The sequence below is a fragment of the Morone saxatilis genome, unplaced genomic scaffold (assembly GCF_004916995.1).
Source record: "Morone saxatilis isolate NCDOM2014 unplaced genomic scaffold, NCSU_SB_2.0 Contig24, whole genome shotgun sequence".
NCBI classification, from domain to species: Eukaryota; Metazoa; Chordata; class Actinopteri; family Moronidae; genus Morone; species Morone saxatilis.
Window position 1 is genome coordinate 1,273,453 of NW_023339807.1, and position 13,187 is coordinate 1,286,639.

At 38.6% G+C, this 13,187-nt stretch overlaps 1 protein-coding gene across 1 annotated transcript in view; it reads left to right on the plus strand.

The window, feature by feature from the left end:
- ascc3 (activating signal cointegrator 1 complex subunit 3) overlaps nucleotides 1–13,187 on the plus strand; it is a 141,758-nt gene that overhangs the window by 53,687 nt on the left and 74,884 nt on the right. The window lies entirely within an intron of this gene.

The window sequence follows — 13,187 nt, forward strand, 5'->3', positions numbered from 1 at the left end:
GCCTCTGCACCACAGCCGCCCCAACCTTTTTGGCTTTACCAAAAAATAATATACCGTTTATTCACAACCTCATATTTTAGTTTGTAAAATCTAATAGAAATACCTCCTTGACAATTAAAGATTTAAGTTGGCTTAAAAGAATTACTCAAATGAAATCTCATTTTTAAGATGCAACAATGTACAGTTATTCTACTACTGTGCCCTCCACCGTGCATTTGGGTCCAGAAATGTGCATAAAATATATTAAAGATAATTTTTAATTCATAAATACGCATAACATGTATAGCTGTTGTTAGAATAAAAAGGTGCTTTAGCTCAAATATGCATGCAAGTTATCAACAAACTGCAAATACATAACAGTCACATTAACAACAAAGGAAACAACATTGAGGCTTAGGTTGATTGGGTAAGTTTTCATCATCTTGACAACCTTTTAATCTCTGCTGGCTCTGCGTAGGATATGCACAGAAACAGACAGTTATTCAAAAGGATGTTTGTCCCCAAAAGGCAAAGATTTTCAGTTTACCATTTCATAAGACAAAGAAAAGAAGCAACTCCTGTTAATTAAGAAGCTGGAACCCCGGTATTGTTTCAGCACTAATATACAGCGATACACATGTACTGAGACAGCCCAATTAGCTACCAGTCAATCAAACTCCATTAGGTTATAGAGCCAGTGTTGATGTCAGCAGGTTTTTCACATGTTGCTCTGCTTTTGATGGTTGTGATCAAATCATGGACTTCTCTCAAAGAAGAACAGCCATGAGCCTCAGGAATTTTGCATTGTTCTGAAGTGAAAAATAAAATAAACTTACGGTAATATGTAACTGAACACATAGCAGCATGCCCCGCAATAGTACAAGTGGCTCATATAATGATAATTATAATAATGCAAGTACTTTCAAAGAGCAATTAACTTTTAATTCTTAAGCATTAAATGTAGATTCATCCGCCACTGAAAATAGTCCCCAACAAATGCACCATTTCCTCTTGTTTGAGTAACGTTTGCTAAAAACTACAGTGAGCAGCTGTTGAATTGAAATGACTGAGCCTTTTAATAAATGAAAGTATATATTTGTGAGCAAGATTTACTCCATGTCTTAAGTAGGAAGCAATGGGCTTGGACAGAGTAGGGCAGAGAGACGGAATAACACCTCCTTTCCTACAAATCAACAAGACGAAATGATCAACAAATGCAATGTGTTGTGGGTTTTAAAATACCATGCAGCAGACTACAAGTAAACCACAGATATCCAAAGGGTTTAGCAATGGTTAAAAAATAATTTAACAACCAGAAAAAATAAGTGGTGTCAAATGGTGCTCGCAGATCCAGCATGCTCAGGTAGAGTTACAAACACACTGTTCCTCAGGTTTGTATTTCTAGCTGACCACAGCAGATCATTATCTGGCTATGGTGCTCTGGTTTGTTGTGAGAAGACCTACAGAGTGGCTCTGCTAGCACCACAACACAGTCCAGATGCTAATGATAATCCAGGGACAGATACTGACAAATATTCAGTCACCCAGCCAGGGTCACAAAGGTTCAGGGGTCAGCTGTCAAATATTTCTCTAGTGACTTCTTTATTGGTGTGCTCGTGTCTGCAGCGTTGCACTGTTAGATTATTGAGCAAGGTGGTGCACTACGAGGAGTCATCTGTTTTCCCATGAAACCTCTTCTATTTCTTTCCCTCCACATACAGTATTTTGTCATATTCCTTCTTGTTATTGTTTCCTCAGTTTTCCTTTCCAGACAAATGGTATGTCCCCGAAGGCCCTGTTATTGTGGCTCCACATAATATTATGGATATAAGGCAGTTTAATTGATGAGAAATTAATTGCATGATCAATAATTCACTGGAAAACCTTTAAATTAATGTATTCATCTTGGTAGTCTGTTTCCTATTGTTGTTGTTTTCCAGCTTGCAGCTTTGTGCAGTGTTTCCTCTGAATGGAACCATGAGTTTTACCACACCCACCACCGAATCACAAATCCTAAAAATCCATCTTAAAATGTTTTTTATTTTAATTTATTTATAAAGTTGAAAGACTTTGAAAAAGTTTTCAGTCACAGGTATTTCTAAATATTGTGTTTTGACTAGTTTTGATCATTAATACTGTAATATGCTTTCTGACATAATTATAAACAGTTGAAAGCCACAAAAGCCATAAAAGCCATTAGAGTGATCCCTGTGAACTACAATCACCGCCAGCAACAATCCGCCTCATTGTCAACATCCGTTACCGTTCACTTCCGTTGTAGGTCACTTCCATTTTGACTTTTGTATTTGGCCTGACACCTCTGGGCCAGCGTAGAGCACATCCTCTCTACTATACTGAACCGCCATGTTTCTTCACTGCCCTGGCTCTGTCTGGGGTATGTTCGTCTCTCTTTTGTGTCCCATGGAAAGAGTTTCTGTTTGTGTTATTTGGTTGTGGTTTCTCTATTTGCAGTGTTTTTTTTCTAAATGCCTCTCATGTATTGCCAAATTGGAGAAGATGTTTTCTTAATTTGCTCGTGTTTTATCTATTTGCATGTGTTTTTTAAGCTGTAGTACATTGAGCTCTCAGGGACATTGTAAATGAACCTATAAAAAATAATTGAACAATTACATAAGGGATTTATTATACAATGATCCTACAGAAAGGATTCCACTATGTGAGCCAATACAGTTTTCAAAATATTTTTTATCTCTTAATCTCTTAATCTCTTAGACTTAGGAATTCCCTACCACTCTTTAACATCATACCCTTTTTGTTAAGGAGGCAAAGTGATGAGAATAATTTTGTCAATGAGAAAATTAGCCAATTATGTTCAGTTGTTGAGTTTAATTTGTCAGTCAATGAGATGTTTTATTTCTGAGTAATCAATGGCTCGTTCAAGTATTTAAGCACTGTGCAGCAGATGAAGTACATTTTAGTTTTTTTGTTGGGTTTTACTGATGGAACATTTGAAGTGAACCTCAGATATCCCCCTCATGCAGGAGTTTCCTTCTGTGTTGTAGAGAGAGGATGGATTTATTACAATGAGGCCAAAGAAAAGGGGATGAAAGCTGCGGGTTGAGCTTATATTTAGTGAGAGAACCTGGCTCCTCCAGCTCAGAGGGAAGCCGAGGTTGGTAGATCCAGCCTGAAAGACTGAACTATGAGACTGAGAAGGTTGGGAAAACATGCATATCTGTTAAATCCATAAGAGTTGAATTTGAGAGATTGCACTGCTTAGAGTTAAAGTTATAAGCCTTGCGGGACTTATGAATACAGAAAAGGTTGGGGTTTGGTGCGTGTAGGGGTGCTGGCGGTGGGAGGTGGGCTTTATTCCTATGAAATGAGGCCAATTCGAGTTAATCTGAAGGTGTATTAAAGTTGCATTTCTATCAGGTCATGTGAAAAGATTTCACAAAGAGAATGATTAGTCAGATTGACTACAGCTCTGCAGCACTCTCTCTTTCTCTGTCTCACTTAGCCTCATTCACTGTCTCTTTCCCATCCCTCCATTTGTGTCAGTGCATTTACACAAAGTGGCCGAGTGAAAAGGACTGTTCAAGTTTAACAGGCCGGAGTGATGCCACACACTGTAACCTTGGTTGTCTTCTGTCTCTTGTCAAAGTCATCAATGCTTCTTTCATCATGCCCTTTTGATGTAGATGTCTGAGTGGCGGTTCTGGCACGACGTTAACCACTTGCAACATGTACGAAGAAGGGAAAGTAGGCATAAATCATCAAAACTCGAGCAAAACTATGTAGAATTAAGAATGTATCTATTGTTAGACTGACATGTTTGGTGCTGCGGCCTTCATTAGGGTCCAGTGGCATCTAGTTTCCAAGATGTCCTTCCAAGTGTATAGGGGAAATTATGGTGGCTGTGAAAAACACAACCTTTTCTCCACACAGTGTTTGGTGTGTCCATTCTGTGATACTGTAGAAACATGGTGGTTAAACTTGGCAGCCATATCTATAAATATATTATTCTATTTCTGACAATAAAGCTCAACAGTTAGGTTGTGAATAAAAATTCCATTCATATTCTTAATAGAGGATTATGATTATTAGCCTTAATGTTGTAACCACCCAGCTAGACTTACCACAAGACCTTGTCCATGTGATAGCAACATGTGCAGTGTGTGTATTATATACACAGTGTTACAGTTACAGTTGTACAAATTGGCAATTTTTCTTTGTCAAATCCTTTTTCACTGAATAAATGTGGGGATTACACAAAATGCAAACTGACAAATTGTGTTAAGCTATTTATTCATGCAATGACAAGATTACTAATTGTTTCTAAGAGTCTCATTTTAAAAGAGTATGTTTGATTTGAATCACAGCTGATACGGGAGGCTAGAAGCTAAGCTAGCAGTTTATAAAAATGGGGTAGAGCAGTGAAAATAATCTAAATATAACATATACTTAAGCTGATATTATGTTTTTTTTAGTTTAGTTTAAGCCAGCTTTTTAGGTGGCTAAAATACATCTTTTTTCTGCCCAACTGCACAACAGAACATTGCTTAGCTTCCGTGCTTGTACTCTTGTCTGCTTCTCCAAACTGTGGGAGTGCCAGCTGCCATCGACTGCAGGTAATACACTGACTGTGGATAAGTACCTCATACAACCCCACTAGAAAAGATCCAAACTTACCTCCACCGAAAAGAAGAGAGGAGCAGGTCTCATTGCAGTGACATATTTTCTCATGTTTGCTATTTTTGAGTGGTATTTTCATGACTGAACATCAGGACACACACACTCTCTCTCTCTCACACACACACACAGAGTTGTACATGGCAGTGCTGCATTCAGAAGGTTTTCATTACACTTTACTTTGACAAGCCGTTAGTTGTTCACATATCGCAATCCAGTAAATGTCTTTCTCTAACGTCCCCACTCCATCTTCCTCCCACCTACCTCTTCCTCCCACATCCTCCTCTCTCCATGGCTGCGATAGTTACCATGGAAACAGAAAGGGTTTGGAGGGATGCTGCCATGTGGATGCCAGTGTGCGGGTGGGTGGCATCCTGGGACTTCCAGGCCCTTTTCCTTCTCTGTCCAGAAAAGAAATATCAGTTAATGACATCCACGAAGGAGGCGCCTCACAGCCAGACAGTTCTCTTGTGAAGGGAGGATGAGAGGAATGTGTCAGAATGTCCGTTATCTTGGTAAAGTCAAGCCACATGGAGAGAAAATGAAATAGCTGCTAATGGGTTTCAGCCAATTTTGCCCTCATAATATATAAAAAGGGACACTAAAGTACAAAACTGACAGAAAGTGTAAAGGCAAAACCCATAAAAGGCTACTCAAAAACAGTTATTTCAAGTCATTACTGAAATGTCAGGCTGTATTGAGTCATGGTACTTCTTGTAAAGATCCAGAATATTTTTTTAGTTGATCATTCGTCAGACAGACACACAGCAACACAAGTAATTAGTTATAAGTGCTGAAAGTTAGCGAGGTCTCTGTTGTGCCTGGCTGCTCACGTCCATGCTGACCCTACCACTGAGCAAAAAGCTCATCACTCCCACTGCACTCATTAAATTAACATAAAAAGTGTTCAACATAAAGAGATGTTTTTGCCATTGATGGAAATATTCAGTGCTTTATGTTTTAGAACCAAACAGTTCTCAAACATGCAGAACTCAACAGGTGTGATAGGAAAGAAAATGTTGCTCTCAAATGACTAAACTTGACTTACCTGAATTATTTTTGCACCTACACTAATAGTTGTGCACACAAATGAACAGAATCTTACTTATATTATTACATAATGTTGGTTAACGGGATAAGTATAAAGTACTGTATGTTCTATGAAAATCTTGTCGTATCAAAATTGCATTGAATCCAAATACGTCATTTAAATGAGATTCTTCATGGCCCTGACAACTTTGTACTGTTTGTAGCATTAGGAGGCGATCACACATGCATCACTACAGACGCAGCTGCTTTAAAAACAGCTGGTGTGCCTGTGGAACAAGGCAGCGTGCGCAACTGGGCGATCAAATATGATTACCGGGAAGATTCGAGCAGACGTCGAGCTCTAGATGAGTAAACTCTGGCTTCATTTCAAAGAGGAGGATAACCCTTTTACTTTTGACTTTTACCCCCCACTACACCCCTACTCTGTAGCTCTTTCACAGTCAAACAGCTAACTAGCTAGCTAGCTAGCTAGCTAATGTACTGGCATACTAAACAGCATCAGAACAGGAAGGAAGTGGTAAAGTAGTAAAGCCCACCTCTTGCTTGATGTGATTGGGCCAAGTGTGACACTGACAAGTGGTCTGACTCTGCGCTTTGTGCTGAAAAAAAATTGATAAACTTTTATGCGTGTCTTCAAAATGCTATAAAACTGGCGCGGGAGAGGAGTGATACGTTTGTAGCGTTACATTTCTGTGTAATCTGCCTCTTAAGCTTCTCTGGGAACCTGTATGTGCACATGACTGATAGCTAAAGATAGCCAGTATTGCTAATAATCTTGTGTCAATGATAAATGGACTTTTCTGTCCTGGACTGTCCTCTGGACTCCATAGAGGAAGTGGGTGAGAGGAGGATGTTAGTGAAGCTGACATCCATCATGGCAAGGCCTCTCACCCCTACATGAACTGTGGGGTCCCTAGTAGCTCCTTCCAGCAGCACACTGTTTCACACCGCATCGGTTCCCAGGTCTTCCCATCCCGCCGGCTGTCAGGCTCTACAATACCCGTCACACCACTGATCATGTTTAGTTTCTGTTTTTCGCTCTTTTTATCGTGATTGTATTTTTTTCATTCCAGTTACTACTTGCGCGTGAACGAGTGAATTTTCCCCCGTTGTGGGATGAATTTAAAGTAATAATCTAATCTAATCTAACTAGACTGGATAACCCAACAACATTGAAATGAATGGCAACTCAATACCGAAACACAGTCGCTAGGCTGCTCTAGCATTCTGGATGCCTTCCCTCGCTAAACTGACTGTAGTAGACCAACAATTTGTAACTTCACCTGCTGTTACAGAGCATGTAAGCTACTAAGTAACTTATATGAGCCTAAAGAAAAGTCATCTGAGACACAAATTTGGCCTTGAAAACGATATCCTGTTCAGAAATGGACTTTTTTACGAAAGTATCAACTGAGTAAAATGTTCAATATCCCATACTCGAAAATATGGCAACATTTATTAAAAAACAAAAAGATAGTATATGTATACTATATATATATAGACACATGTAGATAGTTTCTCTAACAAAAAAAACATTGCTTTGATGTCAGTTCTGTAAAAAATGTTTCTAAATGAAGTATACAACCCTTATGACCAATCCCATATAACATTCAAGGTTAAATTAGTAGACAGTTTAGGGTAGTCCTGTCCCACCCACTTCTGGTTTAAACACCACCCATGTCCAGTTTTAGCTCTGCTCACTTCAAATATGGACACAAATACAGATAATATAGTTGCTTGAACAGATACAGATTATGGCGTACTCAATCATCCCTACTGCATACAAATACACCCCATTTGTCAACATTTAGTCTACTAGTATCACAGTTGGACCAAGATCTTCCACTCACATGAAAAACATTTATTTCAAGTACACCGAATGACCATAAATATGACAAACTGGAATTTGTCATAAATGCCACACCTTAACATCCACCTTCATAAGATATCTAACTAATCATATTGTAACAAGCCTTCCTGTAAATGCTGCAGGAAATGTCACTGGTGTCTCCCATGTGGTGAGCATGTCTCAGCCAAAGAATTAACAAGGGGAAAAATAGACATTCATCTACATCTGCCAGGCAGTGGCAGTACTGTAAAACATACAAAAACATGTCAGACACAGCTATGTTGTTTTTTTTTTTTTTTTACAAAAACATCATAGGTAAGATCAAATATTTGACATTTTATAGAAAAGGAAATAAAAAAGAGGCTGGGTTACATTGAAGTGGCATGCTCTCTCTTGAAGGTAGTAGGTTGTAGTAGAGCACGCCATTTACAAGATGAAATAGTTTCTAGAGCAGTGTGTTTCCGCGTATTTAGTTTTTTAGTCCTCATGTCCTGGTAGCTTATTATAAACAGAGAACCAGTCGTCAGCAGCCATCAGCTTTTCCTCCGATTGGTGTAGGGTATTAAGTAGAAAACCGTTGTTCTTCCATTTCACAAGGAAATCAATAGAAACGTAATTAGTCGCTTTGTCTCGTCTGAAGATATTTAAAAAAAGTTGCATAAATAACCTTTCTCAACTAACCCACGCCATGCAGCTGAGTGACTTCTGAGTTGAGCTGTGATGCACCAGGATTACAACATTACTAATGGTAATGTGAGTGCAAGGCAGGACTGGTTGTGAAATTTTACTTCCAAGGTTTGAAAAGGACATTTGTAATAAAACTTATACTATACTAAAAATATATACTATCCTTTTCATGAGGACATAGTTTGTCAGTGGTTTTTGGCATCAGCACTCGATGTTTGGTCCATGAATGCACCACTAATAATATCTTTCAAAGCTTGCATGTGCAATCACACATGACATTAATGTACATTTGACCAGAAAAGATCTATCTCGGGCAATTATCCCTCACTGAGGTGTACAGTACTGTGCTCACAAGTAGGAAATCAATCCAAAACTTTTGGCATGCTTTAAAAGATAGCCACCATCCTGATTCCATAAAAACGTCCTGCACTCCTGTTCTCTTCATTTAAATATCCTGCTTCTACTAATCCTTGTGCCTCTTTAGTTTAGCAATGAATTAATAACAAGAGCAATTCTCACAGGATATTATGTTTTTGTACAGGTTTATGAACCTATTCTCTAATTAGATTGTTTAAGAAACATTACCATCTTCCATGAAATACCAAGAAAGAGTGGATTTAGATGATTGATTTCAGTCCTGCTGAGATCTATTGATAAGTAGGCTAAATAACACAGTTCAGCCAAACAATGCTTTACTTTCTCTGCACCAACTTGTGTGTATTTGTGAGGCAATTAAGAAAGCCCTTTGGCCTGTGCTCCATTTGCCAGAGCCTCCATTTAGATTAACCAGTAGCTCCAATTAGGAGCAGGCTCTTCCTTTTCTGTGAGCACGCCAGCCTCTAATGGCTGGATAGATTGATTTAAATGCAAACTAGAGAGGATTTAATGAACTGCTTTTACAGAAAGCGTTTAATAGGAATTTGCACACCCACGGACAGGTTGCCAAACAGTTCACACACCATTAATTATGCATTGTAGTGTTTTTCTTGAAAACAGAGACTATTGTTGCTCTGGAATTATTGGCACTAAGCAACACGCAAAGACAGTGTCTGCTGACATTTGATATAGCTGAGATGTGTTGATACTGTTGAATATAATTAGTGTAAGGAATGCCCAAGTAAACAGATAGAAGAACGTATGCTGACTGTTGATCATAGCCCTCAAAACTTGTGGATGTAGTGGATCATAGACTGACATTGACATACATCTGGTAAACACTGTAGAACTAATGTATCCTGGCGCAGAAGATGAGAGTAATGTTATACATCTGTTATATTGTGGAGTTATGATTTAGGTGCTTCTATCTGCATTGTAATGAGTGGAGATACGGGCAATTGGGCATTAATGAGCCGTGAATCTGACATAGTATTCTGGAGGGATTTTGGTTGTGTTGCTCTGGGTTTTACAGCGTGTGTCATTCAGTTAAGTGAGCGGGAAATTGAGGAGAACGTTTATCTCAACAATAATCTCAATATTCTCTGTGCATTCCATGAAAATTGTAGGACTGTATATATAAAGTACTGGCACCATTGCACAAAGAGTAGTGTGACTAGTTTTAATTTATTTTTGGACAACCTTTAAAAGGGTACTGAGGGAATTTAATATTGGACTTCCATAAACTCACAACAGACAGATGATATAAAAGGTCAAAGTCTGAGCAGCTGAGGCCTAGATGGGACATATCGTAACGTTTAGTCCTTAGTTTGGTTTAAAGGATAGGGTCAATACTCAATAAATACTCAAATGCCTATTTGTTGTAATTGTTTTCCCGGTTAATACAGACTGGAAATAAATTCCTTCTTTAAGCAATTTTAGTGTAAGAGAGGGACACATTACCATATGCCTTATTCTGTGCAAAAATGCATTCTTAAAGGTTATATATACAAAATCCACTTGCCACTAGATGTTGCACTAGAACACCAGCATCTCAGACTTATACGTAAAATATTTATTTCAGCATCCTTTGCACTCTGCACCATTGCACTACTGTCTACTGTCTACAAATGTTTGTTTATAGATATGTATAACTGTACATATAAGTTAATCTATGTTTGTACATTGAGAGCAACATAAGAGTCAAATTCCTTGTATGTGTACACATACTTGGCCAATAAAAGTGATTCTGATTCCAATTCAAAACAATGGATGCTACACCTGCAAAACCAGTAAATCATTATAAAACACTTGTCAAACTTGACAGAAACTAAATAAAACTCACCAAAACTGTCTTTGGCAAATGTATCTATTTAATTGTCCAATCTGACAACATTATTGAAAGAATCCCTATAGAGATCGACCTTTAGTTTAAGCAGAAACAGCCGTAATATTGCCATCGCTCACCACCAGACTCCATAAACAAAAGCAGTAATTTTACCTTGCATATTATAGTGACATCGTAACTCCATTCAGAGTGGACAGACACATTGTAACACTCCACCGAGCAGTCTTTATCAGTCTTTCACTCTGGCTTAGTCAAACTAAATCCCTAATTCACAGTTGTAGATGAGCAAAACAACAGTGTCAGTCACTCTACTCAGTTTGAAACAGAATGACTCTGGTGGCACACGCAGCCAGACCGGCCTTCATGATATTCTGCAACCAATCAATATGACAAATTATGTGAACATGACATTATCAAGGTGCATTGATGTTTTATTTTTGTTAGATCCACCTTAGTTAACAAATGCCAACATTCTTTAAACTCCACCCTGCCAGTTTGAAACACAGGTTTGAAGGAGCTTCTCTAGACAAAAGACATGATACAGTTCTTTTTATTTTGATCCAGATGTACAGTAGTGGAAGATTTGTTGTATTGTTAGTTGAGGCAGCTTTGTAAAATAAAGCAGTTGAACTGAAAGAAATTCATAGTGTTAATTGTATAATGGCAGAACATTGATTTAGCTTGTCAAGATAGACAGACAGATAGATGTAACAGGGGCAGTAGCTTGTGTAGGATTACTGGTCACAACTGTGATCAGAGTCAGACACACTGGCCTTGGTAAGTCCATTGTACAGGTACAGTCGTGGTCAAACGTTTTGGTTACAAGATCAGAAGCATTTCATCTGTGTCAACATTTTTTATTTACATTTACATTAAGTTTATGCAAAGAGTCAATCTTTACAGTGTTGACCCCTCTTTTTCAAAACCTCTGCAATTCGCCCTGGCATGCTGTCAATTAACTTCTGGGCCACATCCTGACTGATGGCAGCCCATTCATGCATAATCAATGCTTGGAGTTTGCCAGAATTTGTGGGTTTTTGTTTGTCCACCCGCCTCTTCAGGATTGTCCACAAGTTCTCAATGGGATTAAGGTCTGGGGAGTTTCAATTCAATTCAATTTTATTGATATTGTTTCCTGGCCATGCACCCAAAATGTTGATGTTTTGTTCCCCGAGCCATTTAGTTATCACTTTTTTCTTATGGCAAGGTGCTCCATCAAGCTGGAAAAGGCAATGTTCATCATTAAACTGTTGGTTGATGATGGTTGGGGGAAGTTATCCTCAGAGGACGTTCTGGTACCATTCTTTATTCATGGCTGTGTTTTTAGGCAAGATTGTGAGAGAGCCCACTCCCTTGACTGAGAAGCAACCCCACACATGAATGGTCTCAGGATGCTTTACTGATGTTAGCGCTCACATTTTCTTCTCCGGACAAGCTTTTTTCCAGATGCCCCAAACAATCGGAAAGGGGATTCATCAGAGAAAATGACTTTACCCCAGTCCTCAGCAGTCCAATCCCTGTACCTTTTGCAGAATATCAGTCTGTCCCTGATGTTTTTTCTGGAGAGAAGTGGCTTCTTTCCTGCCCTTCTTGACACCAGGCCTTCCTCCAAAAGTCTTCGCCTCACTGTGCGTGCAGATGCACTCACACCTGCCTGCTGCCATTCCTGAGCAAGCTCTGCACTGGTGGTGGCCCGATCCCGCAGCTGAAACAACTTTAGGAGACGGTCCTGGCGCTTGCTGGACTTTCTTGAAGCCTTCTTCACATGAAATGCAGTGGACACTTTTTGGGATTAAGTTCATTTTCATGGCAAAGAGAGACTTTGCAAATAATTGCAATTCATCTGATCACTCTTCATAACATTCTGGAGTATATGCAAATTGCCATCATAAAAACTGAGGCAGCAGACTTGTGAAAATTTATATTTGTGTCATTTTCAAAACTTTTGACCACGACTGTAAAAAGTGAAGTTCAATCAAAAAAAATACTTATAACACATAGTACAAATGTATGACAACACATAGGAAAACATATTGTAAAGACTAAAGGACAAGACATTCACTCTTACCGCACCAGTGGGCCGCATATCCTTGCTTATTAATCCTACGTTCTTATCGTTGATGGTGATTTCTCAGATGCTTTGGTGACACAGTTGTCTGCTCCGGAAGCTTTCCTCCATGCTTTGCTCCCTGCTGTCCACCATTTTCAAACATTTTGATTTGAAACAGGTCACACTTTGAAAATTAATGAAGTTCAAACTAACTAAACATTTTTTTTTTAAATTAGTTCTAATTAAAAAGTGATAAACTTAGTGCTGACTTTCAGCTTTATGTTTAAGAATGGTCACACCCATATTGGGGTAGTATCCACTTGTGGATACTTATTGCATGGTTTACTAAATGTGGATATAGAGTACAGAGCCTGCAGAAAACTGTACCAATATTTTTGGACAGCACTGTAGTTTTTAAACAAACTTGATCAAGTTTTATTTAGTTGCTTGCACAGTCAGCACCTGCCAATGTGGTTACGCCTTCACATGTAATCACAGGAAGCATTGAAGCATCACAAAAACTTAACACATTAATATTAGTTTACCATAACAAATTAATTTGGTTTCAGTGCCACATTGGTGCCTCTTTATCATTATGCCCATGAATAGTTTCTTTTTAGCAGGGTTTTTTAAAATCTTTTTTTCATATTCTCTGTTTAATCACTTAACCTTCTAGAGTGTATTGTATTGAATTGGAA